Here is a 7,287-nt window from a genome sequence, read left to right as displayed (position 1 = left end):
TTTTGTTCACAGTTTTGCTTTACATCACTTTTTTAATCACAATTTCAAAGTTTACACAAATTCTTCACTTTAAAACTCACAGTTAGCGAATGGGAATCAATTTTATTTATATTTTTCCCTGCGGATTGTGTTGCAAATAATAAACTCTGCGTAATTTTTTCAGACATCTGCTATTCTTCAGTCGCAGCTTAAGTAACTTGCTCATTGTATTGGCAGAGAGGATAGATATAATAAGATACGTCATTTCATACCTTTGCGAAATTTATTTGTAATGTCCCATTTGAGGGGTAATTTTAAATTGCTTCTACACATTTTCATGAGGTATTTTTGATTGTTTTAAAGGATAATATTAATTAAGCAATTCATCCTCTTTCCAACAATCACAATATATATTAATATAAACTTCTTAAAAATGTGTAGAAGGCAATTTTCTAATACCCGCCAATCAGGTACATTACAAATAAAATTGAAATGACATCGCTTATTCTATCTATCCTCTCTGGTATTGGTTCATAGCATAGAAGCGATTTGTTCCTGTGATGAGAGCTATGTTTGAGTTTGTGATTGGTAACGGGAAGTCATGTTGTCACAGGCAATCAGTCACGAATGTTCCTTGTAAGCTGTCGCTGAAATGTGCTGTCATATTTCAGTAGCTGTGAGAAAATCACAGGTACACGGATACTTGCCACCTCTACGCCGGTCATGGTCCTTCTTAGCTTCCATAAAACTCTATCCTCTTCGTCTCTATTTACCATATTTCATTCCTATCTCTGTCCTTCTTCCATTTTTTGTATCTCTGTCCTTCTTCCATTTTGAATCGAAATAAGATGGCTCTTGGTTTTTCGGGATTCCAGTGGCCACCTCTGGTCTGCTACATCATGGATCGACCTCAAGTCAGTTCAGCAAGCGTTGGGCGGACAACACCTCTTGCTGGCTAGCAAGATCCTTCCGGCCGGTAGTGGTTGGCGCGAGGACTGTTGAAATGATTGGGTTCACTAAGGCTCATCTATCAGTGGTCATTGGGATTTTGACAGGACACTGACCAATGGGAAACAGCGGTATATCTCAATATACTGTAAACTCCTTCCTACTGCAGCTGTATGGAGGATGATGAGGTGGAATCATCGAGTCACTTTATGCTTAACTGCCCAGCTCTTGCCAGTACTGGGCTAAAGTATTTTTAAAGTAGTTATAGCTTACGTAACCGTTATTTTATGTGGCATCACAAAGGACCTTCATGATGGCCCCTACCAGGGCAGCCCACCTAACCTAATCTAGCATTAACACAGCAGTAGGTATTTGACTTAAATGAGTTTATGTATAGATTTCCGGTGTTGGTCAGCTGTGTTAATGAAATGTAACATTTTTGCAATTTCATTTATTAATTTCTAAGAACCACCTACAACAATTTGAAAAAAATGTTTATTAAACTGCGGGATCTTGAATCATGCAATACCATGAACCAATTCACCACAGGTATACGAACTGTATTTGTCAAACTCTCACATTAATGAGCTCACATTTACAAAGTGTGCGAATTGAAATTCATGAGTTTGGACTTTTTATAACCCAGCGCTTGTTAAGAAATTATTATAAGCATTTTATATTAGCAAACCCACCAGAGTTGCTCGCATTTTTAATTGACTGCTTTATTTCAAATATGTTTCAGAAAATTTCTATCGTTCACTCTTGCTCTCTTCTATGCCTCCTCATCAACCAATTTGTGTTTCCCTTCTCTCTATCTTCTTGTCATCCACTTAAACTGCCGTTTTAGAACCTCCCTCGCTCAATCCTTTTCAAAATTAATATTTAAGTAAATTGGCTTTAGGGTCGGATTCGGATTAATGACAAAATGAAATTTATATTAACTTAGATTGAGAACGCACAAACGCACAGATCATAATATGTTTTTATACTCAGCGTTCTATGCACACAGGTTATATTAACTTTGATTGGATAACGGTTGGTTGTACAGGTATAAAGGAATTGAGATAAATATAGACTTCCATATATCAAAATCATCAGTGTCGTCGAAAAAAATTTGATTGAGCCATGTCCGTCCATCCGTCTGTCCGTTAACACGATAGTTTGAGTAAATATTCAGATATCTTCACCAAATTCGGTACACGAGCTTATATGGACCCAGAATAGATTGGTATTGAAAATGAGCGAAATCGGATGATAATCACGCCCACTTTTTATATATTGTAACGAATTTAGGGAAATTCCGCTTATTTGCAACCTTCTACTAACGTTCGTATCGCTAAACTGTTGAATAAATAACTCCAATATTCAATAATGCAAAATGGCTTTTATTAAAGTACTTCAAAATAACACTGATACTTCACAACTAATAGCTTGCTTAAATCAAAACTGATGGCTCAGCTTGCGCTATTTTATACTCTTCGATTTCCTCGTTCGCATACTTCTAGGCATTTCTAGAATTTACTACTTATTTACCAGCTATAAAATTACCAGCTATAACTAAAGATGCACATTTATAGCTTCTCATATGCGCGTGAGTGATACTTCCACCGATGATTGCCTACTTTTGGGAGTATCTCAGATATATGCATGTGTTTGTGCGTTTCTCTCCGCTGCTTGTATGGGCTTATGTGTAGACATAATGATTGATTTGTTTATGTTCATACAAGTCACTGCTCAGTATCGGCTTAGAGATGATAGTATCCCTTAGTGTTGCTAATATTCGTCACACTGCCCTACACTTAAGTCGGATCGTCCCGATCAGACAAATTTCCTGATCTAAACGCCGCTAGCATCTCCAAATGAACTGTGAGGTTCCATTTCGGAACCTCTGAAAAATATTGTCCTTGTGCGCACACCCTACTCGCACGCACCCAAATAACAAACACGTATTTATACTCAGTTGAGCAGAGCTCACAGAGTATATTAAGTTTGATTGGATAACGGTTGGTTGTACATATATAAAGGAATCGAGATAGATATAGACTTCCATATATCAAAATAATCAGGATCAAAAAAAAATTTGATTGAGCCATGTCCGTCCGTTAACACGATAACTTGAGTAAATTTTGAGGTAACTTGATGAAATTTGGTACGTAGGTTCCTGAGCACTCATCTCAGATCGCTATTTAAAATGAACGATATCGGACTATAACCACGCCCACTTTTTCGATATCGAAAATTTCGTAAAACCGAAAAAGTGCGATAATTCATTACCAAAGACAGATAAAGCGACGAAACTTGGTAGATGAGTTGAATTTATGACGCAGAATAGAAAATTAGTAAAATTTTGGACAATGGGCGTGGCACCGCCCAGTTTTAAAAGAAGGTAATTTATAAATTTTGCAAGCTGTAATTTGTCAGTCGTTGAAGATATCATGATGAAATTTGGCAGGGACGTTACTACTATTACTGTATGTACGCCTAATAAAAATTAGCAAAATCGGAGAAGGACCACGCCCACTTTTAAAAAAAAAAATTTTTTTAAGTAAAATTTTAACAAAAAATTTAATATCTTTACAGTATATAAGTAAATTATGTCAACATTCAACCCCAGTAATGACATGGTGCAACAAAATACAAAAATAAAAGAAAATTTAAAAATGGGCGTGGCTCCGCCCTTTTTCATTTAATTTGTCTAGGATACTTTTAACGCCCTAAGTCGAACAAAAATTAACCAATCCTTTTGAAATTTGGTAGGGGCATAGATTTTATGATGTTAACTGTTTTTTGTGAAAACGGGCGAAATCGGTTTATGCCACGCCCAGTTTTTATACACAGTCGTCCGTCTGTCCTTCCGCATGGCCGTTAACACGATAACTTGAGTAACTTTTGAGGTAACTTGATGAAATTTGGTACGTAGATTCCTGAGCACTCATCTCAGATCGCTGTTTAAAATGAACGATATCGGACTATAACCACGCCCACTTTTTCGATATCGAAAATTTCGTAAAACCGAAAAAGTGCGATAATTCATTACCAAAGACAGATAAATCGACGAAACTTGGTAGATGGGTTGAGCTTATGACGCAGAATAGAAAATTAGTAAAATTTTGGACAATGGGCGTGGCACCGCCCACTTTTAAAAGAAGGTAATTTAAAACTTTGCAAGCTGTAATTTGTCTGCCGTTGAAGATATCATGATGAAATTTGGCAGGGACGTTACCCCTATTACTATATGTACGCCTAATAAAAATTAGCAAAATCGGAGAAGGGCCACGCCCACTTTAAAAAAAAATTTTTTGAAAGTAAAATTTTAACAAAAAATTTAATATCTTTACAGTATATAAGTAAATTATGTCAACATTCAACTCCAGTAATGACATGGTGCAACAAAATACAAAAATAAAAGAAAATTTAAAAATGGGCGTGGCTCCGCCCTTTTTCATTTAATTTGTCTAGGATACTTTTAACGCCCTAAGTCGAACAAAAATTAACCAATCCTTTTGAAATTTGGTAGGGGCATAGATTTTATGATGTTAACTGTTTTCTGTGAAAACGGGCGAAATCGGTTTATGCCACGTCCAGTTTTTATACACAGTCATTCGTCTGTCCTTCCGCATGGCCTTTAACACGATAACTTGAGCAACAATCGACATATCTTTAATGAACTTAGTTCACGAACTTACTTGAACTCACTTTATTTTGGTATGAAAAATGAACGAAATCCGACAATGACCACGCCCACTTTTTCGATATCGAAAATTACGAAAAATGAAAAAAATGCCATAATTCTATACCAAATACGAAAAAAGGGATGAAACATGGTGAGGTAATTGGATTGGTTTATTGACACGAAATAAACTTTAGAAAAAACTTTATAAAATGGTTGTGACACCTACCATATTAAGTAGAAGAAAATGAAAAAGTTCCGCAGGGCGAAATAAAAAACCCTTAAAATCTTGGCAGGTATTACATATATAAATAAATTAGCGGTATCCAACAGATGATGTCCTGTGTCACCCTGGTCCACATTTTGGTCGCGATCTGGAAAACGCCTTCACATATACAACTACCACCACTCCCTTTTAAAACTCTCATTAATACCTTTAATTTGATACCCATATCGTACAAACACATTCTAGAGTCACCCTGGTCCACCTTTATGGCGATATTTCGAAACGGCGTCCACCTATAGAACTAAGGCCCACTCCCTTTTAAAATACTCATTAACACCTTTCTTTTGATACCCATATTGTACAAACAAATTCTAGGGTCACCCCTGGTCCACCTTAATGGCGGTATCTCGAAACGGCGTCCACCTATGGAACTAAGGATTACTCCCTTTTAAAATACTCATTAACACCTTTCATTTGATACCCATATCGTACAAACGCATTCTAGAGTCAACCCTGATCCACCTTTATGGCTATATCCCTAAATTGCGTCCACCTATAGAACTATGGCCCACTCCCTCATAAAATACTCTTTAACACCTTTCATTTGATACCCATATCGTACAAACGCATTCTAGAGTCACCCCTGGTCCACCTTTATGGCGATATCTCGAAAAGGCGACCACCTATACAACAACCGCCACTCCCTTTTAAAACCCTCATTAATACCTTTAATTTGATACCCATATCGTACAAACACATTCTAGAGTCACCCCTGGTCCACCTTTATGGCGATATTTCGAAACGGCGTCCACCTATAGAACTAAGGCCCACTCCCTTTTAAAATACTCATTAACACCATTCGTTTGATGCCCATATTGTACAAACAAATTCTAGGGTCACCCCTGGTCTACCTTTGTGGCGATATCTCGAAACGGCGTCCACCTATGGAACTAAGGATTACTCCCTTTTAAAATACTCATTAGCACCTTTCTTTTGATACCCATATTGTACAAACAAATTCTAGGGTCACCCCTGGTCCACCTTTATGGCGATATCTCGAAACTGCGGCCACCTATGGAACTAAGGATAACTCCCTTTTAAAATACTCGTTAGCACCTTTCATTTGATACCCATATCGTACAAACGCATTCTAGAGTCACCCCTGGTCCACCTTTATGGCCATATCTCGAAAAGGCGGCCACCTATACAACTACCACCTCTCCCTTTTAAAACCCTCATTAATACCTTTAATTTGATACCCATATCGTACAAACAAATTCTAGGGTCACACCTGGTCCACCTTTATGGCGATATCTCGAAACGGTGTCCACCTCTGGAACTAAGCATCAATCCCTTTTAAAATACTCATTAACACCTTTCTTTTGATACCCATATTGTACAAACAAATTCTAGGGTCACCCCTGGTCCACCTTTATGGCGATATCTCGAAACGGTGTCCACCTCTGGAACTAAGCATCAATCCCTTTTAAAATACTCATTAACACCTTTCTTTTGATACCCATATTGTACAAACAAATTCTAGGGTCACCCCTGGTCCACCTTTATGGCGGTATCTCGAAACGGCGTCCATCTATGGAACTAAGGATTACTCCCTTTTAAAATACTCATTAACATCTTTCATTTGATACCCATATTGTACAAACGCATTCTAGAGTCAACCTGATCCACCTTTATGGCTATATCTCAAAAAGGCGACCACTTATACAACTACCACCACTCTCTTTTAAAACCCTCATTAATACCTTTAATTTGATACCCATATCGTACAAACAAATTCTAGGGTCACACCTGGTCAACCTTTATGGCGATATCTCGAAACGGCGTCCACCTATGTAACTAAGGGTTAAAAATAAAAATAAATGTAAGGCGCGATAACCTCCGAAGAGATCTAAGGCCGAGCTTCTCTTCCAATTTGCGTCGTGCTCCTCTTTATTTTTCCCTACAAATTGGCCGGACGGGACCTACATGTTTTATGCCGACTCCGAACGGCATCTGCAAGGCAGATGAGTTTTCACTGAGAGCTTTTCATGGCAGAAATACAATCGGAGCGCTTGCCAGACACTGCCGAGGGGCGACCCCGCTTAGAAAAATTTTCTTCTAATTGAAAAATCTTATTTCTAAAATGTTTGATGTTGCTTTGCCCTGGAGTTGAACCCAGGGCATACGGTGTGATAGGCGGAGCACGCTACCATCACACCACGGTGGCCGCCACTAAGGGTTACTCCCTTTTAAAAATACTCATTAACACCTTTCATTTGATACCCATATCGTAAAAACGCATTCTAGAGTCAACCTGATCCACCTTTATGGCTATATCCCTAAATGGCGTCCACCTATAGAACTATGGCCCACTCCCTCATAAAATACTCTTTAATGCCTTTCATTTGATACACATGTCATACAAACACATTCCAGGGTTTCCCTCGGTTCATTTTCCTACATG

Source organism: Eurosta solidaginis, chromosome 3 (genome assembly GCF_040869045.1).
Source record: "Eurosta solidaginis isolate ZX-2024a chromosome 3, ASM4086904v1, whole genome shotgun sequence".
Classification (NCBI taxonomy): domain Eukaryota; kingdom Metazoa; phylum Arthropoda; class Insecta; order Diptera; family Tephritidae; genus Eurosta; species Eurosta solidaginis.
Note: the sequence above shows the minus strand (reverse complement) of the source record.